This window comes from Rhinolophus hipposideros (assembly GCF_964194185.1).
Source record: "Rhinolophus hipposideros genome assembly, chromosome: 7".
Lineage (NCBI taxonomy): Eukaryota > Metazoa > Chordata > Mammalia > Chiroptera > Rhinolophidae > Rhinolophus > Rhinolophus hipposideros.
The window spans coordinates 58,251,323-58,277,557 of NC_138053.1; positions in this window are offsets into that span (position 1 = coordinate 58,251,323).

Sequence of the window (26,235 nt, forward strand, 5' to 3'; positions counted from 1 at the left end):
CAACTAAGATTGAAAGGACAACTTGACTTGGAAAAAAGGCCTGGAAGTACACACTGTTCCCCAATAAAGTCCTGTTCCCCTTCCCCAATAAAATCTTTTTTAAAAAACAGTCAATAAAATGAAGATGAGCATATGAAAGACTGAAATTAAGGTAACACTGACTACATCCTCTTGGTTCATAATATATGCTGCCTTGGCTGACCTGGCCAATATCAGAAGATTAGAGACCCATTCTGGCCAATAAATACACTATTACATACCCTGCATGGCCTTTTCAAAATCACCAATGTCCAGTAGCTCTACTGGGTTTTGAGGCTGAACCTATTGCTCTGTAGATGGAATCTTACTTCTCCAGCTCTGCAGAGTGACCAAAAGCAGTGTCACTAGGTGTGGCGGATTGTGGACCTTCCCCAGAGAGCTGGCTTTGCATCCTAGGAGGCTTTCCAGCAACCAGCTGGGTGGGTGATGGGGTCTGGGGCCTTTGTGGAGCTTGCCTGCCTTGTTTGAGCCTCGGCCGGACCCCTAACCTGCAACTTCCTGTTTCTATTTCAAAAAATGTAAACTGATGATATGATGCAAAAGACACATTTTGAAAAGGAATATAATCTAGAATTATAACAGTAGAGTAATAGGAGTAAAACGAAGTCTGCTGAGGCAAAAGAAAGCACTAAGCAGCCAGTCAGTGGCCCGATCATCTGAGGAGGCAAAGCTGGGCTATGTACTGGCAGACTGTGAGCCTTCAAAGAAGGGCTGCTCACTATACACAATAGCCAAGACGTGGAAACAACTGAAATGCCCATCGCTCGATGACTGGATTGAAAAACTGTGGTACATTTATACAATGGAGTATTACGCAGCCATAAAGAAGAAAGAAATCTTACCATTTGCAACAATATGGATGGACCTAGAGAACATGATGTTAAGTGAAATAAGTCAGACAGAGAAAGACAAATACCATCTGATCTCACTTATATGCAGAACCTAAAGAAAAGAATAAGTGAATGAACTAATCAGAAACAGTTTTGGAGACAAAGAGGAAAAACTGAGGGTTGTTAGATGGGCGGGGGGGTGGGGATAAGGGGGAAGGTGAGGGGATTAGAAAACAGTCAGTAACCACAAGATGGCCATGGGGTTTTGAAAATTAATTTGGGGAACGTAATCAATAATGTTGTAAAGATTTTGTAGGGTATCTGATGGACACGTGTCCCATTTGGGAGACCACCTCAGGGATGATGTAGATGCCTGATCACTGCACTGTACGCCTGAAGCTGAACAATAATGAATGCCAACTATAATTTTACACATATATATATATTTATAAGAAGTGGAGTACAGCATTAGGAATAGAGACTGTGGAAATGTAATGGCTGTGTGCGATGTCAGAGGGATAGTGGATGGAGGAGTGGGGTTGTCACTGTATTCGGGATATAAATGATAAATGTCTAACTATTACATTGTTTTGTGCACCTGAAACTTAAAAAAAAAAAATATGATGACTAAAAGTGACATTTGCCTAATCTGTATCTAATTTCCAGATTGGAGAAAATTAAATAATATTATTATCCTAAGGCACAACAATGTTGCTTTAAAGCAACAATATTTTGAGAAAGTAACATGCTAATGGTAGTGAACCGTGATGTCCGAGTGAGGGTAGAATCAAGACTGGGAGTACCGGGGAGATTCTTGTAGGAATCCTAATACCAGGCTAGAATCTGGGAGCTAAGATCAGTGTGCTTGGAAGTTCTGGGTCTGAGAGCATGGGCATGAATGGAAACTGCCCAGGACCAAGCAGTCAGTGGCGACCTATGCTTCTGTCATATCCTGGGACTCATTCTGAGTGAAGCAGACACTGTGTGGCTCCTGGCACACACACTCTCATATCTGTGACAAGAAAGGTGCTACCAAAGAAACGCCAACTAGACCCAGAACTGGGGTAGAAATTCCTTGAGGATGCTCGAAAGCAAGAGGAAGGGGAAAGAAGGGGCAGGGGAAAAGAGCAGCAGCAGACGCCACAAAGAATTCAGAGATGAGAGAAGCGGAATGTCCAGCACAAGAGTCACTTGAGCTGGGGGCCAGAACCCCCATTCTAGGGTAGCGCCAAGCTGCCCACTCCAGAGCCAGGGTCCAGATCTCCAAGAGTCCTGACTGCACACTTGCTGAGACATATGCCATCCCCCTACTTCCAGTGACCTGGCCAATTCGTCCCCACTTTGGAGTATGGCTTTGATCCTCAAACCCAGGGAAGCCTAATTAATACACAAGGCCCAAAGGAGCAAGGCTGTGGAGCAATGCAGATAATGATGGTCAAGTGTCACAGCTGGAACCAGCAGAGATGCGGAAGTGGGTGGGATCCAGGATTCTGCTGATGTTAATGGTAGTTGTAATGGATGAGTCAGGCAGGTGGTCAAAAGTTAAGAACTAGGAGATCCCTAAGGCGAAAGTGAAATAAAGAGGACTGATTTGAAGCATTAGCTGCAAGGAAGACTTTAACAGCCGCAACCAAGTAATAAACTGTGGTAAGTCCTCTCTTAAAGCTCATGTCAGACATTATGGCCTCTCTGAAAGCCTTGGGTGACCTTCCTCCCGGGCTTGGTTAGGGGCCCATCCTGTGTGCTCCTCTAACACAGCATCCTGTTCTTACCTATTTCACAACACTTAGCACCCTGTATTGTCATTGTTGACTTACTCACGTCTCTCCTTATGAGGACAAAGACTATGTCTCATTCATCTAAGTATTTCTAATACCCAGTGGGGTAGCAGGGAAGGGAGAGGAGGGAGGAGTAGGAAGGAGGAGAAAGGGTAGAAGGGGAGGGAGAGAAAGGAGGGAGAGAAGGAGAAGGAAAGAAAAAAGAGAGAGATTAAGTGAATGTGAACCAAACTGGCAAGGTTTCCCCACAGCCAAAGCATTTGGAGATTCCGAGGAGTGTGTTATCACAGGGTTTCAATGACATTTGGAAAAGTAGCTCCTGCTGGCTGATGCTTTGGAAGTAACTTGTTGTGAAAGAAGGGTGTCCTTGATAAATCCAGTTTCACCCCTTTGCTGTATCTGCATGACACTTCGTTTTCTTTCCACAAAGCTCCACCCTCCCTCTTCTTTGGAACCATTATTTGCTTGACATGAGAAACATCCTCTAGAAAATGTAATCACTGATTACATCAATGAAAAAATCCAGCTCTCCGATATAGAATGATTAAACACAGAAAAACAATTTTTCAATAATAATTTTCCAGCCCTTTATTCTCAGCCAGAGTTAGTTTTTTGCTTGTGCACTGGGATTTCCCAGAGTCCTTTAATGCTTTTACTCACTGTCAATTCACAGTAAAAATCCTGTCTCCAAGTTGGCACTCTGTATTAGAAGAAGTCTGAACTGCATGTCATTGAACTGAATTGTTCTCCTTGGTTTCTCTTCCAAATAAGTACGCACTTCAAAAGCCATTTGCTATAAGCTCCTGAGTTCTTCTTGATTTCTAAACTCCCGTAGCTTTCCTCCCACCCTGCCCTCTTCGCTCTGCCTTCTGAGTTTCTATCCAGCATTGCATTCCTGTGCTCACCTGCAGGTCTTTCATGGGCCAGGCCCTGTGCTTCTTGCCTTGCACCATGTATGTGGCCCTTGTGCTGTCGGAGGTGGGACATGAGCGTGGCAGGCGAGTGGCCCTGTCCTGCTTCTGAGGACTCTTACATCTCTCCCAGCGAGTGTGCTCCAGGGCTCACCATCTCTCCATCTACAGACAAGTACAGAGCTCCTGCTGGGTGCCCTGCCCTGTGCTAAGTCTGAGGTGGGGGCAAAGACCCTTCAGATGCAGCTGGCAAGCCACTGGATCTCCACCCGACAAATGCCCAGCTCCAGTGTCACCTCCTCTGTGAAGGTATTCCTGACTATTACCTTCCTCTGTGACCCCACAGCCCTCTGTCCTTATTTTTGTTACAGTGCTTATCCTGTGTTAGGCCTTAAGGGATACAATACATTATATCCATCCTGTCTGATTTTGAAATCAACTGAGAAACATACATGAGTCGAGAGCTGTAGCTCACAATATCAGCTTCATTCATGTCAAATGAAGCCAGATGGGAGAAAGCAATGGGTCTGCAGCCAAATGAGCTTCCCAATATGCCACACACGCACACAAACACACATACACCCCAATAGGCCTGACTTATCCCCTTGGCACACTGAGCCACTGGAAAACTTCAGGCCTCCATTGACCAAGCTGATCTCTTATCACACAGCATATGCACTCACCTGCTAGGAGAAGGCTTCAAAAGAGAAGAAAAAGAGCAAGACTTTTGAGGGGACCTTTTAATTAACACATTACTCTAATAGAGTAATGTGGAGCAATGGATGTCAATTTTTCTCCAGCCCAGCAAACAGGTAAGCCACTTCTCTAACTCCAGGGAGGAGAAAGTAAAAGGTGGCAGGGAGGGGGGTAGAACCTCATTTCTAATAGTTTAGAGAAGATTGAGGCAAAGACATGAAAAAAGTAAGAAAATGGACCACACACACATACACACACACACACACACACACCCTCAGAACTGTAATCATCTGTGTAGAATTCCATCTCTTCCACCAAATTTTGAGTTTCTCAAAGGCAAGGACTATCTCATTAATCTTTGAATAACAAGGAAAAGAAATTTCCCCAGCTGCCACATGTGCTTTATTCAATTGATGTTGACTGAATAAATAGATGTGTAACCCAAGTGTGGCAGGGCCTCTCTCTCCTGCCTGTTGGGTTACTTGCCCACCTTTGGGCAAGATTCTTGGCCGTATCTGGTCCACATATCGCTCCACACTGGTCGGCAATCAGTGGTGACCCTTTCCACTATGTCTTGGCTGGATCCCATGAGGTGACTGGGAAGCCGTCACCATCCTGCCCCACTCCAACCCCTCAGGGTTCCCCTGACTCTTGGGGAACCAGACACAGCAAGCTATGTCTAAGAAGTAGATCTCTCTCAAAATAGTGCATTGCAGAAAGAGCAGAGTTTATAACTACGCCTTCCTTCCACTACCAAGGTCTTAGGTTTCAGACAGGAAGTACCTGCTAAAAAATTCTGTCTCTTCATCTCTTCTCAATTCCACAATCCAAACCACCAGCCACAGCTCCTTCTGAAGCTCCTCGGATCCAAAGCTCAATCTTTCCCTCAGGAAACTCTCCCCAGTGAGAAAAAAATCCCCAGCCTCCCCCCGCCACCTTATGAACCCACTTGCTTCTTCTGTCTGAGAAACTCCAGCACCTCATATTTTGAAGATCCCAAAGGAAAAGTCTAGGGAGGAATGGGCACTGAGCTCTGTCGCCCCAGCAGCGAGAGATATAAACTGGCATCACCTTCTGAGGAAGCACGTCTAAACAAGGAGAATGTTGTTCTATAGCATTTTGAGATATTACTCTATGATTTTTTTTCTTTTTTGTGTCTTTTTTCTGTCCTCCATCCCCACACCTGCATTTAAATAGTTGGTATGAAACTTGGCAGAATGGTAATGGCATGTAAATATTTCTTGTTTTTGTTTTAAAAGCCTAAGCCATTAGGAAAGGCGAATTTGCTAATCATAAACAGAGTTTCTAGAAGAAAAGTGAAGGGAGAATTTCCTTCACTTTAGAAAACACTTCTCTTCAGGTTTCAGGTGAAGAGTGGAGAGAGGAGGAAAAGGAGAGAGAAAGGAGGGAGGGAAGAAAAAAGAAAGAAGAAAGGGAGAGAGATCAATTGTTCTGTGGCTTCTAAGAGCAAAGTCCTAGAAGCAACAATGAAAAGCAGAAGACACTAGAGAAAAACGACAGTTCAATGCATCATGGCAGATTGGACTAGAATCAGCCTCAGCAAAGATGTCCATGTAGCAAGGACAGCACAGAAGCAGCAGAGAATAACCACATCAAAGAGCCATAAGAACCAGGCTGACAGTGTTCACCACAAGGCACCCCTGGGTGGAACAGTCTCCAAGGACCAAGTGAGTCCAAACCTTGGTACTGGGTAATTCCCAGACTTGGAAAAGCTCCAGGAAAGACAATGTGTTTCAACTGAGCCAGAAGAATGTATGTGTGTGTGTGTGTGTGTGTGTGTGTGTTGTGGGGAGAGGAGTTCAGAAATAGAAATCACAGTATATTATAAAATTTAAAGTTGAGTTTCTTTAGAGAGTAGATTGGTGGTTGTCAGAAGGGGACTCGATGGGGATGGGTGCGGGTGGTCAAAGGGACAAACTTCCAATTATAAGGTAACTAATGTACAGCACGGTGACTATAGTTAGCAAAAGTATATTGTATATTTGAAAGTTGCTAAGAGAATAGATCTTAAGAGCTCTCACCACAACATAAAAAAAATGTAATTACATGAGTTGATGAAAGTGTTAACTCACCTTACTGTGGTAATCATTTCACAATACATACACATACCAAATCACTATGTCGTATACCTTAAACTTACACAATGTTATATATCAATTACATCTCAATAAAGCCAGAAAAAAAATTATATTTCTTGAACACCTCAATTTAAACAGAGTTTCGTCCTGCTGCATGAAGACTAATTTTTCTCCAAAGACAACATTGTCTGATTTCATATGAAGATGGCATGTCCTTCTGTTATCATGCATTAGACCTGCTCCTGTGGAAATAACAACCCTGGAACTACTGTACAAAGGAGCTCTTGATGGCTCTTGGGGTCCCTACCTTACCTGTGAACTGTGCTAATAATGCTAATAAGAGATTTTTTTTCAATTAAAGTTTATTGGGGTGACAATTGTTAGTAAAGTTACATAGGTTTCAGGTGTGCGGTTCTACAATACATCATCTATATATCACATTGTGTGTTTACCACCCAATCAGTTCTCCTTTCATTACCATGCATTTGATCCCTTTCTTTGAACACCAGATTGTTGCCCCAGTGAGAGAATGGGGATGAGCATGGGGACTGGATCTTGACCATCCTGCAAAATTATTGAATGCCGATTCTGCCTCTAGAGTGGTCAATGGGCAGCCATGCTGTTTATGTAAGCTCTGACCTTTAGAACTGGACCCTGGGAGGAGGAGGAGAGCTTGCAAATGGCCCAGTTCTCACAGCTGCTGATGAGCAGCGGATTGGGCAAAAGTTACCTGATGTCTGTCAGTCAAGGATAAGGCTGCATTATCAGTGGTGAGACAAGCCCATTACTACAAAAGAAAGGAAATTATCAAGAGACAAATTTTCTTGAGGCTTGACACACCTTTAAAGGCTGTGAGAAGGGAAAAGGTGTGATTTAACCAAATTTCTTCTCAGTTGCAAAGGAGAGTGACGAGTGCCTTCAGACAGGGAGCCAACAGCATAGCCAATCAGTCTTTCCCTCCCCAGACGTACCCTTTTCCATTCATTCATCTCAAGCCCCTCTGGTGTGTGGTGCACAGTTCTAGGTCCATGTGTGTGCTGCAGGGCCTTGGCTGGATGGTGGTGTCAGTGGCCTAACCATACCAGTAGCAGCTGCAATCGATACAGGTGACCAGTGAAACCATCTGAGATAATGTATCATTTAGGGTCCTTTAATACAAGACTAAAAGTGGCTTAAACAATTTTTTTTCACAGAACACAAATTCCAAGGTAGGTGTTTCCAGCATTATTTCAGTCGCTCAGCTATATCACCATTTATCTGTTATTCCATGGTGCTGTGCTCAGCTCTTACTCCAACTCTTGTTCCTCATGGTCATAAGCTCTAAACATCAGTATCTAACACAACAAAATCCAGAGCAGGAAGAAAGTGATAGAGAAAGAGTTGTCCTCGTTTATCTCTCTCTTTATATCAAAAAGAAAAATCTTTCTAACAGACTTCTCCCAAAATCTCACTAGCTGGGACTGTTTCTAAGGGTTACCTTTAGCTGCAAAGGAGTCTGGAAAAGTGGCATAATGGGAGGCAGGATTAGCTAGCATGAAGGAAGCAAGAAAGAATGACCATGGGATAGAAAAATGAACACTGTCTGGCCCCACTCCTGCCTTAGATGGTTATTGGGTGCCTCTGGGTCCCCAGCTGCCATGACCTTGGACTTTAGCCAGCTGACTCCCTTTGGACTGGTCCTTTATGCCTGTTTCAAACCCCAAATGCAATATCTCTGCTCCCTGCTGTGGTACCATGTCCCAGGTGACAAGCTAGCCTGATGTTGAAATAGATATAACACTGAGCAGCACTCCTAGCCTCTACTCATCCTATCCATCCATGGAACTGCGGAGAGAGAAAGACCTAGACTTGCGACATGGGGAAGGTGGAAGCAGAGGAACAGGATGATGGCAGCAGAGGAGCTCGTGCCCAGCCCTCCAGGAGGGCAACCTCCCACTGATCACCAACAACCTCTGAAGGTCTTTTTTATTGAGGCCGGCACCGAAAGGTTGGGCTGTGTACCTGAAAGAGCATGCGTTCAGGCGCTCCATGCACCTGAATTTGAACCTCAACCCTGCCATTTGTTCCATGAACTATAAAATGGGATTATGGCAGCACTGTATTCCTAGGCTGGTGGGAAGGACTGAGTGAGCTCAGGCTCGTAAATCTCCTAGCACAGTGCTTGGCACAGACTCAGGGAAACTGGCTAAGAGAGTAAATCTTACAAGTCCTCATCTCAAGAAAAAGAATGTTTTTTGTAACTATGTATGGTGACAGATGTGACTAGACTTACTGTGGTGATCATTTCACAATATATACAGATACTGAATCATTATGTTGTACCCCTGAAACTAATACAATGTTATCTGTCAATTACACATCAATAAAATGTTTTCATTGAAAAGTACATACGCAGCAAAGACAATCATTGCCATCACGCCACCCTGCGTGTTCCACTGAGTCATAATTCAGAACTCTTGGTCAATAGCTCTATAACCAGAGACTCAGTTCAAATCCAGTCTTGGTCCTGGCTCTGTGACCCAGGCCCTTAACCTCTCTGTGCCTCTGTTTTTGTACCAGACAAAAGGGTCACTATCAGTGCCTGTCTCCCTGGTTGGTAGGAGACTGAAAGGGCAGTGATGCAGGTAAAGCACTTGAACAACTGTGGCACATAGTGTGCATGCTAGACTAAATATGTTAGGGTATAAAATTATGTCATTTTCTTGGACTCTCTGCTGAAGAACAGAGGCAAGGAGAGATGTTTGCGAAGAATTCATCAAGAGGCTAACACTAGAGTTGGACCCTTACAGAGTAAATCTTCCCTTATCAAGAAAATGGACTTTTCCAGACCACTGCCTTTCACTACTAGCAGAGGGCAATCTCGTCCTTCTCACCAGCGCCCTGTGCAGGTCTTGAAGATGGAGGCCGGAGGGGAATGTGTTGAGGGCCCTGGGGGCCGGGTCCGACCACCTGGGCCGCAGTCCTGGCCCTGGTCTGCCTGGCTGCACAAACTTGGGCATGTGTTTGAACTCCCCTTTGCCTTAGGAAATAATAAACCTACCTCCGAAGGTGGCTGTGAAGAACGGCGCCCAGCATGTGATGCTCAAAATAATGTTATCAGCTATTGCTATTAGGAGCTTAATTAACTAACTTTGATTTAATTGGGTGGGATTGTTGTTGTTGTCCCCATTTTACAAACAAGCGAACCAAGGCAGCACTGAAGTCACATCGGGAGCTCAGCCTTCCGTTTTACTGCTCAGTCCATTAAATTCCGTTCTGAACATAAGTTGATTTTTGGTGTGTGGGTACTACTCGTGTGTGATTTTATTTTCCTCTGGTGCATTTTAGAAACAAGGAGGTCGGTATTCCTTGCCAACTCACCTACCATTTCAGACTTGCTAGACTCTTGTCAGTTCCCTCCGTAAAAATAAACCTACAGTGCTCAGAATAGAAGAGCACACTGGAAAATTTCCCCAACAAACTGAGACCTAATTGTGGAAAACAGGAGCAGGCCTTCAAGTTGGCACTTGCTTGACCTAGAGACAGAAAATAATGATGTCACCACTTCCCCACCCCACACTGGGCCTTCCAAACATATGTGGGGAAGAACAAAACACAGAGAAGGGAAGGTAGAAAGATCCCATCTTTTTATTACAGGAATTAGAGCACATGACCAATGTTCACAGAGCAGCTTCCAACCCAAATCCCAAAAAAAACTCCTGCCAAGAAAACACATCTCTTTCCTCCCCCATAATCTAAAACCTCCTGCTTTATCTCTGCTGCTTCTAGAAATTGAAATGAAGTTCAGATCCACAGTCTGGTACCTTCTAAGGAAAAAGAATGGTTTTCATGTTTCGACCACAGTAATTTTTTCATCCCTCTATCTGAACACATGAACAGCTGCCAGAGTCGTGCATTCTTCCGGGTGACATACAAGTGTCAAACCCAGGAAGAGCATCGTTCTCCTGGAGCCCAGGGTGTAAGTATCAGCCCTGGCTGCTCTCACACCCTCCTTTCTAGAGCCTGCAAAATCTCAGCTTGATGAACCCAACTCCATGATTAGCCAAGTATGGATTTGAAGCCAAGCAGCATTGGTCCCTCCTTCAGAGCTCACAGAAACCATTTTATCTGCAAGTTTTTAGGGGTTCACAGAAGCTGAAGAAAGCACAGTAATAACAAAAGCAGCCATTTATAGTGCACTTACTTAAGCAGCAGGAGGCATGCTAAATGCTTTATATGCTTTATCTAATTTACACCCAATCTCAACCTATGAATTGGTTTCACATCTATGTCTGAGAAAGCTAAAGCGTGTAAAGCAAAAGTCACTTGCCCAAGGTGGCACAGCTAGCAAACGGCAGGGCCAGGATCTGAATGAGGGTCTGCTCTGCCTCCAAAGCCCATGATTTATTCACTACATTGGAACTCCTAAGCTATGTCATCCATCATAGATGTCACCTATTCTCCCCAGAACATGGCTGGAGAACTATTCCTCCAACAGCCATTGTATTGAGCACCTAGAATATGGCAGTTGCTGTGCTCAGGACAAGAGATACGAAAGAGGACGTGAGCCTTATAGCTCCTACAGACAAAGAAGTGATAGTCGACAGTGCGTCCTGTGAAAACAGACAATTGAACTCTCAAATAGTTTTCAGGAAATCCAAGAATGAAAGAAGCTGGTGCTGACTTTCCACCTGGCACTCTGGGACACTGGCAATCCAAGCAGATCAACCCACAGAAGACCAATTGCTCTGCAAAGTGTCCAGGCCACTGGGTGAGTGGGGACAGCCTGCTAGGGTCCTGCAGGGAGAGCAACCAAAGTCTCCTAGCTTCCAGGGAAAGCGCTTGATGAGTACTACAGATATGAGGATAAAATGCGCATAGATAGCAGCGTGGTCCTGAGATGTGGGCCCAGGCGCTTCAGTGAATACCAGTGGGGGTTCTTCAGAACCGACATCAAGACCAGACAGCGCTACAAATACGGATGTCAGCCCAGGTGGACCATGAACCCAGGGGCTTCCTCAGTGCCACCACACCACGACGTCCTCCTAACAGAAATGGTCTCGCCTTGCCAAGGAAAGAGAGGGAGAGAGAAATACTTAAATATGACTGAGTTTAACCCAAGTAAACTGAGAAGTCACGGAATTTCACTGAGTTAACCTGGAAGTGACAGGATTGAGCTTTCTGCATCAGTCGCCATGGTGACTGGAGGTAGAAATTCAGTAAAGCTAAAGGAAAATTTAAAAAGCTACTCTTCTGCACATGAGACATGTGAACCCAACTCTGTGGGCTACAGCAGAAGTTGGAGTAAATGTTGATGGCAGCTTGGATCAGGGAGTAGAAGAGGAGCTGGGGAGAAGTGAGTAGCTTTAAGTCAAATTTCAGAGATGATACTATGTTTATGCAACACTGTGATGGGGTGGATTTCAAAAAGATGGGTATTATGGGTTGAACTGTGTTCCCCAAAATTTTATAATCTATGAAGTTCTAACCCCTATTACCTCGGAATGTGACTTTTACTTGGAAATAGAATCATGGCAGATGTAATTAGTTAAATTAAGATAAGGACATCCTGGAGTCTGGAGGCCCCACTCACCCAATATGATTAGTGTTTTTATAAGAAGGCAACCATGTGAAGACAGAGACACAGAAAGAACAAACACCACTGAACGTGAAGGCAGAGATCAGGCTGATGCATTCACAGGCCAACAAATTCCAAGATTGCTGGCAAACCACTAGAAACTGAGAGAAGGGCACAGAACCGATTCTCCCTCACAGCCCTCATAAGGAACCAACTCTACGGACACCTTGATCTCAGACATCTAGCCTCCAGAACTATGAGATAAATTTCTACAAATTTCTGTTGTTTAAGCCACAAGGCATCATAGTCCTAGCAAGTTAATGCAATGGGGAGACACATTATATCCATTCATTACACATTCCCTAAGTGCCTACTAGGAGCCAGGTAAAGCTTAAGATGCTCTGAGGGATACAAAGTTTGACATTGCCTATGATAGTTATTTTCCTCCAAGATTACAATCTCATAAATGCTCCTTCAGTCACAAAAGGCAGCCGATGGGAATCCCTGGTTCTCTGGTCAAGGCACCTTCTGGAGCCCGAGTCCTTCCTAAGCTACTGAAGATGGAATCTCATGGCCATAAAGCACAGCAAGCCTCACAGTCCTGTTGTCTGGTCTTTGTCCAGGATGTAAGTCTCTCTGATTATCTCTTCTCCACCAACATTATGCTTCATTTCTCCTGACCCTATCTCTTCCCACAAGACTGACTCCCAAGCTTTTGTAGAACACACACTCCATGAAGAACAAACCCCCCAATTCTAACCCTTTTCACTAAGTCATCTGTCTCCTTATTTTCACGGAAACCTAACTCTGACCTGAGGACACCTGCTTTCTTTTCAATCAGATTTTGTCCTTTTCCCCATACCCTGGTACTTTAAGTTGTGAGGGGTGCACGAGAAGAATCCTATTTCTCCTGACAGGAAACAAGGCCTTACTCTGCACTCTTTTCCTTGCTCTCTTCTGGAAGCCAATGACGCCACATTCTATGAGATGCCTGGTCAGTGGTCTGCTCCTCACTTCTGCTCTTGTCGCCTGAGGAACACCTCATTGTTGACAATGGAGAAATCTCATTTTGACCCATCTTCTTTGCCCATTGTTTAGTCCAGGATCTTAGCTCATAAATGTTCAAGACTTCTTTTTCTCTCAAGACATTGTCACTGTTTGGATATTCAAGATCTTATTTTGATACTACAAAGCAAAACCTGAGCAGCTTATTTCGCTTTGCATTCCTGATATGTGGTTGACAATTAAGTTCTCGAACTCCTCCTAGAACAAGTGCTACATATCTTATTGCTAAATATCACCACAGTCACCTTCAAAGTACTCTCCTTGGGAAGCTATGCACCAACGCCATTGCCTAGTCCACCCTTCCAAGCAGTTTCGGAACTCTTTTTCTGGAATGGCCATCAGAGCTGTCGTCGTATTACCCTGATATCCTGAATGTCATCAAAATGTCTTCCTTTCAATATTTCCTTTATCTTCGGGTAAAGAAAGAAGTCACTGGGGGCCAGATCAGGTGAGTAGGGAGGGTGTTCCAATACAGTTACTTGTTTACTGGCTAAAAACTCCCTCACAGACAGTGCTGTGGGAGCTGGTGCATTGTCGTGATGCAAGAGCCGTGAATTGTTGGCGAAAATTTCAGGTTGTCTAACTTTTTCACACAGCCTTTTCAGCACTTCCAAATAGTAAACTTGGTTAACTTTTTGTCCAGTTGGCACAAATTCATAATGAATAATCCCTCTGATATCAAAAAAGATTAGCAACATTGTTGCAACAAGTTCACAAACTTAATCGTCCCCCCTCGTGTAACATCCCTGATACAATGAAAGCCTCGGAGGAACATATTCATGAAAAGAACTTAACTAGCTTTTTGCCCTAGCGCCCCACTATAGACCATGAGGTGTGAGGTGAGGAGTAGGGGGGCAGAAGAAGTTATTCCAAGCTTTTCGTGGAAAAAAAATGTAGAGAGAGGACATTGGGAACTACCAGCCAATGCTTTTTCTTGTCGCATCTGTCCCATGCCTCTCTTGCTCCCACCAACCCCATGCCCAAAGGGTCCGCCGCATCCCCTCACAGCTCCGTGTGGCATGCATTTCACTCACCTCAGTGGAAGGAGGAGACAGAATTCAACTGAGTTTCTAAGTAGATGGCTTTCAGATTCATGGTAGAGTTAATAGTCTCCATAGCCAGCACAGTTTTGATTTTCAAAAACCCGACAAGAGTGAGAAGAAATGATGAAAGTCCAACAGGGACTGTTCATCTCAGGGAAGCCACTGGGGTTGGGGGCGGATGAGAAGCAGAATCCTGTTTCTTGGGGCCATGAGGGTATGTAAACCAACCCCAGAACTTAGAGCACCCTGGGGGAAAGAGAAGGAGAAAGAGGAGGGCAAGTCCTCAAATGATAAAGAAACGCTGAAGTGATTGTGTATATCTTGAATTGTCTAGAAGCTGGACATTCAAGATTCTAAATGAAGATGCCAGTAGGCAGAAGAATGGGGAGTTGAAAGCCAGATTGTTATAGAAAAAAAGGTAAGTTCCATTTGTGCAGCATTCTTAAGGTTTGACCTATACCCAGTATACCTACTAACAGGTATAGTCTCCCCAGTTCCATGCCTGTCACTCATTATCCACAGCATATTCCCTACGTGCTGCCTCCCTTGCCCTTCAATGACCTCCTACTGCACTTCAAATAAAATCCCAGTTCCTTACCATTACTTAAGAAGATAAGCCATGATATGTCTTTGCCTTCCTGCCTCACATTGGTCTCTACCTGCCTGCTCATATGGTCCCTATCTTCCTCTCCAACTCTGCATTGTGCTCCTCTCCCCTTAGCCCACCCCTCTACAACCGCACTAGCCTTATTTCAGTTCTCAACGCCTGCCAAACTTTTCCCCACCCTGTGCTCTCCAGAGCTCTGTCCCATGGCCTGCTTCGACTCTCTTCCTAACTTCTCACTCTTCAGACAGGGCTGACATGGCCCTTCAAAGAAACTTCCTTGCCTCTCAGGAGGTTCCATGCCTACCTCCACCCCCACAGTTCTCTGTCTCAGTATTGAGAGCATTTCCTGCATAAATCCACCCCGTCTGTAAGAGTTTCATTTGTCTGCTGTTGTTGCCCTTCACCAGTTGTGGGTAAACTCCATGAAGGTAAAGAGCACCTCACTCATGTTTAATTATTCCCTTCCAGGGACAGCCCGGGGCCTGGCCCTCAGTAGGTATTTGTTAAATGACGGAGCGAGTGAACCCCCCAGCACATTGCCAGTGTAACTCCTTTGACAGAGCAAGAAGACGAGTGAAGTTTTCTCTGTTGATGTGGGTAATGCCTCCACAACATCTGTTTACTGTACCGTAGGGAGCATTTTGCTTTAACAAGCCCAACAATTTACATCCCCAAGAAACACATATGGTTACTAGTGACATTAAACTAGTGGTGAACAACCTTTTCTGCTTGACAGCCAACTCAGAAAAAAACACAAATGTTTATGATCAGCATTTTAAAATTTAATATGAAAGTGACTTTACTGAATCCTATGGGATGGGGGAGTGGTGTGTATTTTTATCATTGAGATGATGTACTTTATCGATCAGACAAATGTCACTGGGAATGGGCCTTACTTTTTAGCCACTAAAATGCTAATATGAACAGCAATCCATAGACGTCTGTGATATAATCAGAAATACTTGATCTTCTTCCCTGGTTCCTGACACAGAACTTCTAAGATCTTCAGAATTTCCTGAGTGGTAGAGGTAATAGGAGTTTTGTTGTCCATAACAAGCCCTTTCAAACTTAGCTGAGTTAATGCTAATGAGGTGACTCTTGACGGGCCCCTAGATTGGATGGGGGCTGGTTGCCAGAAGAACCAACCATGTGATCAGTGGGTTGGAACTTTCATTGCCCCACCACCTCTGGGGAGGGGAAAAGGGCTGGAGCTTGAGTTCAGTCACCAATAGGCAATGATTTAATGAATCACACCTACATAATAAAGCCTCCATAGAAACCCCTGAACCGTGTGGTTTGGAGAGGTTTTAGTTTGGTGAACACATCAAGGTGCTGGGAAGGGTTGACCTGGAGGGTTCATGGAAGCTCTCTGTGTCCCTTCCATTTGAGAGTTGGACAGTTCTGGGGTTTCTCTCTCAACATTTGGAGAAGAATTCTCCTGAAAATCAGCCTGATGTGATTTATGAGACTGACATAAATTTGGACACTGCCTTTTAAAAGATAAACAGGAAAGCTACAGCCTGCCATAACATATTCTTTTTCCCAAGCGCTAGTGAGTCTCCTCCATTTCTAGAATCAATCCAATAATTTTCAGAATACTTCTCTTTCTGTGAATGTGCTTAGAGTGGGAGTGATACACTAAGTGTGGGTGTAGGAAGTGGGAAGGGGATTAGATCAGGTATCAAACTCCAGGTTTCAGTTCTGGTGTGTCACTTATTAGCTGCACAAGTCTAGACTTAATTGCTCTGAGCTTCTATTCTGTCATTCTTCATGTCAGATCATCATCTGCCTTCCCTACTTCACAGGTGTAAAATAATGTTTTCAGAAGTGCATTAAAGGTTATAGCACAACTTTATACTTACTTTCTACTATATCATGAGTTCCTTGAGAGTGGAAAGCATATCTTAATCCTATTTGTATATTCCACTGTTCCTAGCCCAGAGCTAACATTAGGTGCTTTGCTCGATAACTGTTGATCTTAAATGACAGCTATCATAAAATAAGAGGAAAACAAAGGTCAACAGTAAACGTTCAAGATGCCTGCTAGTTGGTATCTTGTGACATTTTAGATGTGACATTTCACATCTAAAGAAAGATCTGGAACTGGTGGCAGTTAACAGCAAAAGGAATATACTTTATGAAACTATCTGAGCAATGAAGCATCGACAATTGCAGGCTCTCTTTTTGGCCACAGTTTTACATTTAGATATGGAAGCTAGTCAGACTAGGCTGAGAATAGAGAATAAGAAACTAACAAATAGGCTAAGGATCATTTCAAAGATGAAAATTTCTCCTGGTCTCTCCACCGTGGTTCTCATGCCTCCTCCTGGGAGTTGCTCTTTCCAAATGTACCCCACGATTTGTAAATTTCAGAAGCATAACAGGCTGGGTCAGCTGAGTGGTTCCCCTTCTTCATCCTGGGAGTCAGTTTCCAAAGGTGACCTACAAGGGAAGGGTATAGTGATTGGGAACAGAGATATGAGAGATGTAAGGAAAGAAAAAGAAAATGGAACATCAAAGCAAACATGGTAGTGTGCAGAGCCAGGGAAAATGAGGAAACAGAGGTGTCCAGTACATTTTTGATGATTTTGTAAAAACTATCTGTTATGCGATATGGCAATGTAACCAGCTTTGTGGTACCTGTGGTCCTTCAATAAAGTCTGTCATACATCGTGGCCATATGTGCATGGTTGCCCTGGAGAATTGAAGGAAAGGGCGGGACGTGCCCATGTAGGGCAGATGATGTGCAGAAAAAGGACAGTGTGTACAGAATGACAAATAGAAGAGATCAAAAAAGAACACCAGAAGCAGGAACTTGGAGCTAGAGAAGAAACATAGGGCTATCTACAATTCTTGGAGATGTGAAAGAACAGTGGGCTTTCTGAAAAGGAGATGGAGGCTCAAGTCATTTGTATACACTGGCAAGTAGATGCGTGGCCCCAAAATACTAGAGCAATAGGAGACACTCAGTGGCCAACAAGTCTCTGAAGTCTTATTATTGTAGCCTAGGAGTATGGATGAAGCTGGAGAAGGTGGAAGAGAAAAGTAGGAAGGCAGGTACAGAAAAAAAGTTCCTTCTTCTATTTCCGGCATCAGAAGATGAAGCTGGCTATTTCTACCTACTAAAAGGCAGGATGAGACAGCACAGGCCATGTCCAATTCAGGAGCCAATGGTCAAATCATTCTTCCTTCAGATTAAAGCAAAGAAAGAAGCAATTTCCAGAGATAAGGATTTTTTAAAAATTACCTTGGCCTGAATTAGAGGGTAATTGCTGATGTGTCTGTTTCACCTGTAGATTTATGCTACAGAATAATTCCCCAAGTTCAGTTCCAAGCTCCTTACCTAATGTGAGTCAGGGAATATTTGATATGTAATAGCATTTTTATCTTTGTGTGAAAAATATCTCAGTGGCTTGAAAACCTTAACATATTAAACAGAAACTGAGCAGCAGACATTGCTTAGCACAATCCCTTATGCCTGGTGTGCCAGGGGTATCCTACTGTGAGCTGGAGGTAAAAGCTGAACGTGGCCACTCTGAGGGTCCGCAGTCCAGTGGAGGGGGCCATCAAGTGAATAACTCAGGCACTGTAGAGTCACAATGTGCAGAGGATCTCGGAAGAGGGACTCACACTGCCATTCTGGGCCTGAGTCTCAGGCTGACCCTTCCCTTGACTGGCTGTGTAGACTGCCAGCTAACAGAGCACCTTTTCTCTCCCTCTGCAATGAGGAGAGGCTAAGGATTGCAGCCTGTTTCTCTTACCCAGGTTTCTGCAGCTTCTTTTTTTAGCCCATCTCATCTTCTTTTGGTTTTGTTCAATTTTCTGCAAGCTTTTCTACCTGGCTCACTTATCTCCCTTTATCCCTCAGAACCATCTCCCATAATTCCAATGACTGGTGGGGACATTTTCATGTCAGAGAGCGGAGCTGAGCCACTGCCTCTCCCTCCCCGTCCATCTGCTCTACAGCCTCTCTGACCCCAGAGGACCTACTGCCTGGCTATTTCGGCCAGTGGGGACTTTCCTTCAGCTTTTTAATTTCTGGCTGCTGGGTTTCTCTTCTTAATTACATGGATACACTTCACACAACAAAAGCCAACCCAGATTTCAGGTGAGTTAGTATTCTGTAAGGGAATTTTGTCATTTCCATTCCCTCATCAAAATAGAGCTAGGTTGAACCCACTGTAAATATGAGAATGAAAAGGACTGATGAATGCGGTGGTATGAAGAAGACACAAAACTAGGTTTCAGGGGACCCAGCACAGGGTCAGGCCCACAGCTTATTCTACTATATGTTCTTAGGTAAGTCACCTCACCACTCTGACTTCAAAAGCTTATGCCTCTCAGCCTTCCTCATGATGTAGGTAACAGAATTAAATGCATGCATTGCTATAAACATACCTCATAAAATGGAAAGCCCTGTTTAGCCTACTGAAGATCCATGTCAAACCTGGGGACACATGGGCAGTATACCTTTCTGAATAAACATGTGATCTCCACCAAAGTGAGGGCCAGGTCAGCTCTTGCTCACTATTTATTCCCAGTGCTTGGCCCACGGAAGGAAGGAAGTAAAGAAGGAAGATGGGAGGAAGGGAAGAAGGAAAGGAGGGAGAGAAGGAGAAAGGGAGGGAGCAAGGGAGGAAAGAACTAAAAAAGGAAGGAGAAAGGGAAGGAGGGAGAGAGGGAGGGAAGATGGAGGGAAGGAGGCATCCAGGACATATGAAATATCAGGTCCTTCAACATATTCAACATATTTGTGAAGCCTGTTGACTGCTGGTGGGAGTAAGAATACCTGACACACCACCCATGTCTATCCTGAATTTGCATCTATGAATCGAGCCCCATTTGTGTGAAAAGTCAAAAGTTGAAGTAAATCAGAGATGCCTCTACTTATAGGTCAACAACAAAAGTCTTGACCTGGCATGACCCCTTGGAAATTGGTCATTTAAGTAAGCCAAAGTTATAATACTGATATCTTACATTTTTATAGTGCTTTATCAATTTTATCAAACATTTTCAAGTACCTGACCTCAGTCTGATCTTCAAAATATCCTGTAGATGGATAGGGGAAATAATTCCTAATTTCCAGGTCTTACAGGAGTACTTATAGCAAATCACAAGTGGCAGATCACAAGTCCTCTGCAAGTGGCAGAGCTGGGATTTGGAAAGAGCTTTGTGACTCCTTGGACCTTTCAGCTGCTAGTAGAGGACAGTACAAAGGTGTGCCCAGTAATAAATTTACAGCCTGTGTAGCAACCAAAACTAATATGATATCCTCTTTATTTTGCTAGAATTACTTTTATCTTGAGTCCCTAGAGAGGAAAATAGATCCTCTACTGCTAAAATAAGAACAAAAACTCCTTTTTAAGTAAAATATGCAATTGGTAAATAAACATAATTTTAAATATTTGACTTCATAAATAATCAGTTAATTGCAAACTCCAGCGATGATGTGCCATTTCCCCATATCAAGTCAGGAACAATAGGATTGATGTAAACAAGGGTGCAGCAAAAGCTGTGTTTGTGCTGAACACTGGCGGCCTCAAATTCTGCGACAGCCATTTCGAAGCTCTTTGGCCAAAGACATCAGGAGCCATGAAGTTGTTCACACTCTCTGAACCAGTAATCTTACATCTGGGGATCTATCCTAAGGAAATAGTGTGAAATAGAGAAAGAAAAAAAAGTATCTTCCTGAGCCCTGAATGTTGAATTCTCCCTTGGGCAGCAATGAGATATCGTGTTATCTTTTCAATAAATTTTCTCTTTGTTTAAACTAGCTTGAACTGGTTCCTGTTATCAGGCTCCAAAGCTGTCATTCTTATAAAACCACTCACACATAAACATAGCTTATATAAATATTAATATCCTCCCCTTCCTTCAAAATTGATCCCACTTGACCTTTCCAACCTCACCACCTGTTACCCCATCTCTCCACCCCACCCCCCACCAAACTCGGGTAAGTCACACTTCTCACAGTTGACCAGAAGGCCCATGAATACACATGTTCGTAACTTTCATGAGCCTCAGAATCACCTGGAAAACTGGTTAAAACACAGACTTCAGACGTACACACTGCTCCCTGCTGATGTTCTGATTCGGCGGGTCCTGTGGGAGACAGAGGTTGTGCATTTCTCCCAGCTCCAGGTGACGTGAAGGCTGCTGGTCAGGGAGCAGGTCCCTTGGAGAACAAGTGGTTAAAGCAGTAGCCTGCTGGCAGGATCGCCCCCTCTTCTCCTGGCAAAACCTTTCTAGTCCTTCCAGCCCCAGCTCCTCTCTATGTTTTGCAGCCATCTCCAGTCCCACCACGCTGAACTCGTTACTCGGTCCTTGTGCTGCTTTGGGGAGAGAACAGCGCCTATTACACTGTATAATGGAAGTTAGTTGTATAATCAACGCCAGCTCCCTGCTAACTGTGACTGTCTGGAGGGCTGGCCCACGGCTTCAGCCCCTCGGTACCCGCAGAGCTAGCCCAATGCTTGGCACATAGTAGCCATACATGTATGTAACACTCAGCTATTCCTCTACGGGAACTTACGGTTTACTCCTGTTCCCACAGGATCCATTAGCATATTGAATGGCTATTAAAAAAAAAAATTAGCCATGATAGCAAAAAAAGAAACATGAGCAGAGCTTATTAGTTTGCCAGGCTAGTAAATATCATCTTGCTTTGCTCTCTAAACTCCCTAATGAAGATAGCAGCTCTCGGGCAAATAAATAAAACATTAGGTTGACAAGAGACAGCACGTCATAAGCACATTCCACTAATTTGCTCATTGCTGAAGGACACTGGCCATCTCTGGGATAATATCCATAAGCACACTGCCCGGACTCCCTCGCTCCTAGATAAATACTACCAAGCTAAGGTTTTAATATTTTTCAGTATCTTATATGTATTTTATTTCAAGAGCTGTCTTTTTCATAGCAAAATACCCATTTCAGTCAAATGACAGCTGTTTTTCAATAATTGTCCTAAAAGACAATTCCTTTTCTGGAAAAAACATCTTTTTGAATCACAAATGGCTGGCCTAAATAGTGTTCTCAGAATATTAATGTGAGCTTAAGCCATTAAAATGTCATGGTTAACCTTTTAAAGCCTAATTAAATTAAAATAATAGTATGGAACTGTTTTACTGGAAGGAAAGGCCCTTTTTCAAAGAACCTGCTCCAAGTCTCAAAGCGAACACCTTGAGGCCATGGTGGGAAAGAGCTTTTGCATGCAGACAAAGGGAGCCTGGCTCTGTCCGTACTGTGATTAACTTTGAGTTGTTAGTATTAGAGTTAATTACTGGAGCATGCTGGAGGGCAGGGACAATTTACTTGCCTGATCACACCTAATAAGATATATTTGCAGATGCCAGCATGTCCTGGACTTAATCAACAAACTATCAAGACAATCAATGCTGTTAGGCCCTATGTCCTTGTGATATTTTTTGCCAATAAAAAAGATAAAATCCAAGGACAAGAGAGCTAAGGATGTAGGCCAGCTGCTCCGAATGCCTCCTTTAGCCAGCGTCAGGTTCATCTCCCTCCCTGGATGGCTGTAGCCACTGTGCAAGAGGCTTGGTTCACCCTAAATCCTGATTCTATGGAGACCAACATTCAAGCCGGGCCCAAACGGGCTTCAAACAAGTCCCTGCCTACTTTATCTCGTGGGGGGAAAGACTGTTCCCCTCAAGATACTGTACTCACCCCTTGTTACACAAGGAATGAGTTTCTGTTCCTTTATTTGATCATCTACGCTTGAGTCCAGGGAATGAATTTTTTAAAGAAAGAAACTGGCTATGATATAGAACAAGTTAACCAATTCCACAAAATAGCAGGCCTGAGTTTCAACCCTGTTTCTTTATAGACTCCCCAGAACATCACATGGAGGTAGGATTGGCATCATGCATGGTCACACAAAATGAAAAAGGGCCACCATGACTGAGCTAGAGAAATCTCACACAGGTAATGGAAAGGTGCAGGTGACAGCAGTAGCCAGCCTGGGGTCCACTGAAAGCTGAGCTAAGACTATCTTTGGCTCACGAATTGTTTATTCTGAACAATGAAAGATGACCACCATTCAGCATGAACACCTAGATCTCTAGGTAGTCCAGTCATTTATTCATCCCTTCATTCACTCAACACATAAGTATTTGTAGAACTCCTCCTTCATGCCAGCCACAGTACTGAACACATTCCTAGTTTCACTGAAAGTGAACTGTGCAACTGTGAGCTCTTGGTACTTTGCACAGGGCCCATTTGGGGCAAAACTGCTTATATGACCAAACTGGGAATTTTGTTGATCTTCTGGCTTCCAAAAGATAGCACCACCCTAGAAGTGACACACGTCAGTTTCATTCACAGTCTATTAGTGAGAACTAGTCATATGGCCACACCTATCTGCATTTTCATTCTATGAAATGTCATCTTCATTCTATGTCCAGCTAAAATTCAGAGGTTCCATTACCAGTTGAAAGAAAGAGAAAACCAATATTATTGTCCCTGCTATATAGTAAGATATTTGCTTTTATAACAAAGACTACTGATAAACCGATGAGGTAAGAATTTGGAGCATCTTCATAGACCATAGAGATGGAGGGATGGCTAGGAGCCAAGAGCCATGCAGGAAAATTTCTCCACTGGGATTCAACCCTACTGAAGGCCTCAGAGTTAAGTGCAGGCCTTAGGCTCCTAGAGGACTGACAGATGAACCAAGGAGGCATCACCACTCGGGCAAACTTCAGAAAAGACAGTGCTTTGTCTTATTCAGGCATATGTGGACCTTTTTAAAGTTTGAAAATAAAGACCCATACTACAGAATTATCCCTGATTTACATTTTCCTAGTAGAACATTTCTTGGTATCAGGAAGAAAAACTTTTCCTCTATCCTCTTAGGTTCAATATTTAGGAGGCTGCAAATTAAATTGATACAAGTCAGATTAGCAAGAAAAAAGACAAAAGTTTACCCACTTACATATGTGGGAGCTCACAAAGAAAGTGGCAAAGAAGTGGTAAGAATTTGGAATACACAGGCACCGGATGGCTCTGTTGGTTAGAGTGCAAGCTCTTAACAACAAGTTGCCAGTTCGATACCCACATGGGCCATTGAACTGCACCCTCCACAAACTAGATTGAAAACGACTTGACTTGGAGCTGAGCTGTGCCCCCTACAACTAGATTGAAAAAACGACTTGACATCCTCGAAAAACACACTGTTCCCCAATATTCCCCAATTTAAAAAAAGAAAAAAGAATTTGGAATACACACACACACACACACACATACACACACACACACACACAGAGTGCCCAAAAAAAGTATACCCATTTTAAGAAAGGAAAAAACTGTATTAAAATTATGCTGAAGGTAACCACTTTGAGTACTTCTTGTAATTGCAGAAATCAAATGTGACTTGTATTCATCTTTTGTTATCAGCATATGAGTATATTAATACAGTTTTGTTCCTTTCTTAAAATGCGTATATAGTTTTTTGGCACTCTCTGTATATATACAGAGGTTTGGGATTTCAAGGGACAATAAACAGAAAGGAAAGCTCCCAGCATTTGAGGGGAACAGCACCATCTTGCCAGCTACCTGTAGCACCACTGGCCTTCACTCCTTGTTGCTGCTTCACTTACGCATTTGTATGTACTACTGCCCTGCCTGCACAACAGAAACAAGAAGCCCTACCTCAGACGACATCATAAAAATGGTGGCGTGAGGTGAGCCTCTTGAAATCTCCCCTGGAATTTACAAAAACTGAACAACTATAACTACACAAAGGACTCCCTGTGCAGCAGACAGGCAAGACTAACAGGTGCATTACTGAAATCATCTAAAGGAGTAAACAGAGCTGCTGAAACACATGGGCTCTGAATCTGGTGCAGGAAGAGCTTTGGAACTTCAGAAGTCTCCACATCCCCCCCACGGAGGCGGTGCCATATGACCCAGGTGAACTGTTCACAGAGGAGAAGTCCCCCTTCCAGGGAATCCCCCCATTGTGCGATAAGCCAGAATAGTGCAGAGAAAACATAACACTACAGTGTGAGAGAGAATAAAAGGCTGCAGTCAAAGAGAAAATAAAACATTCTACCAACAAGTACTGGAAAACAAAAGAAAGACCTCTTCCTATCTACCTGTTGCACAACCCATTCCTGTAGATGAGTAGGAAAAGAAATAATAATTCATTAATTCCCATGAATAACCAACATAACTAGACCACTCAGAAAGAAAATAAAAAGTCTCCAGAAAATGAACTTAAAGACACGGAAATATGTGACTTAAATGACAGAGAATTCAAGATTGCAGTTCTTAAAAAACTCGACAAGATGCAAGAAAACACAGACAGGCAGTCTAAAGAACCAAATAGAATTTCTGGAGATTAAGAACTCAATAAAAGAAATGAAGAATGAAATAGACAGCTTAGGTAGTAGAGTTGACCAGATGGAGGAAAGATTCAGTGACATTGAAGATTGAAATCTGGAAATGAAACAGATAGAAGAAGAAAGAGACTTGAGATTTAAAATAAACAAAAGAACTCTACAAGAACTTTCTGACTCCATCAGAAAGAACAATATAAGAATAATGGGCATACCAGTAGGAGAGGAAAGAGAAAAGGGAACAGAGAATATATTCAAACAAACAGTCGACGAAAGCTCCCGAAACTTGCGGAAAGAACTGAATCCTCGAATCCAAGAGGCAACTATAACATCAAATTACCTCAACCCCAACAGGCCTCTCCAAGGCACATCGTATTGAAACTGTCAAAAATCAACGACAAAGAAAGAATCCTCAAGGCAGCCAGGGAAAAGAAGATGGTAACCTACAGAGGAAAGCCCATTAGAATATCATCAGATTTTTCAGCAGAAACTCCACAAGCCCGGAGGGAGTGGAACCACAAGCCAGAGGGAGTTTGAAAGAGAGAAATTATGAGCCAAGAATAATATATCCAGCAAAGACATCCTTTAGGTATGAAGGAGGAATAAAGACCTTTCCTGACATACAGACACTGAGGGGAGTTTCTAACACACAACCTGCACTACAAGAAACACTGAAGGAGGCTATTTGACCAGCATAAACAGGGTAATTTGTGACAACCAAAACATAAAAAGGGGGAGAGTAAAAGTCCATGTACTACTAGCCTATGTACCGGAATATGGGAATGGAGAAAGTAAGCAAGCTGAAGAAAATGGAATACTCTGAATATGAACTTTTCTTTTCCGTATACTTAATGGTAACCATCAAAAAAAAAAAATCCAGAACTGAAATATGTAACGTCATAAAAAAAAAGAAACTGAGGGGAAAATCATAGAGTACCACCACACAGAAATAACAGACAACAAAAAGGCAAAGAAACAATGGAGACACAATCTTACTAGAAAACCAAAGATCGAATGATAGGAAATCCTCACATGTCAATAATCACCCTATATGTAAACGGACTGAACTCGCCAATAAAAAGGCACAGAGTAGCAAGTTGGATCAAAAAACTAAACCCAGCCATATGCTACCTCCAAGAAACACATCTCAGCTACAAGGGCAAACATAGACTCAAAGTGAAAGGGTGGAAATTGACACTCCAAGCAAATGGTACCCAGAGAAAATCAGGTATAGCCATAATAATATCAGATG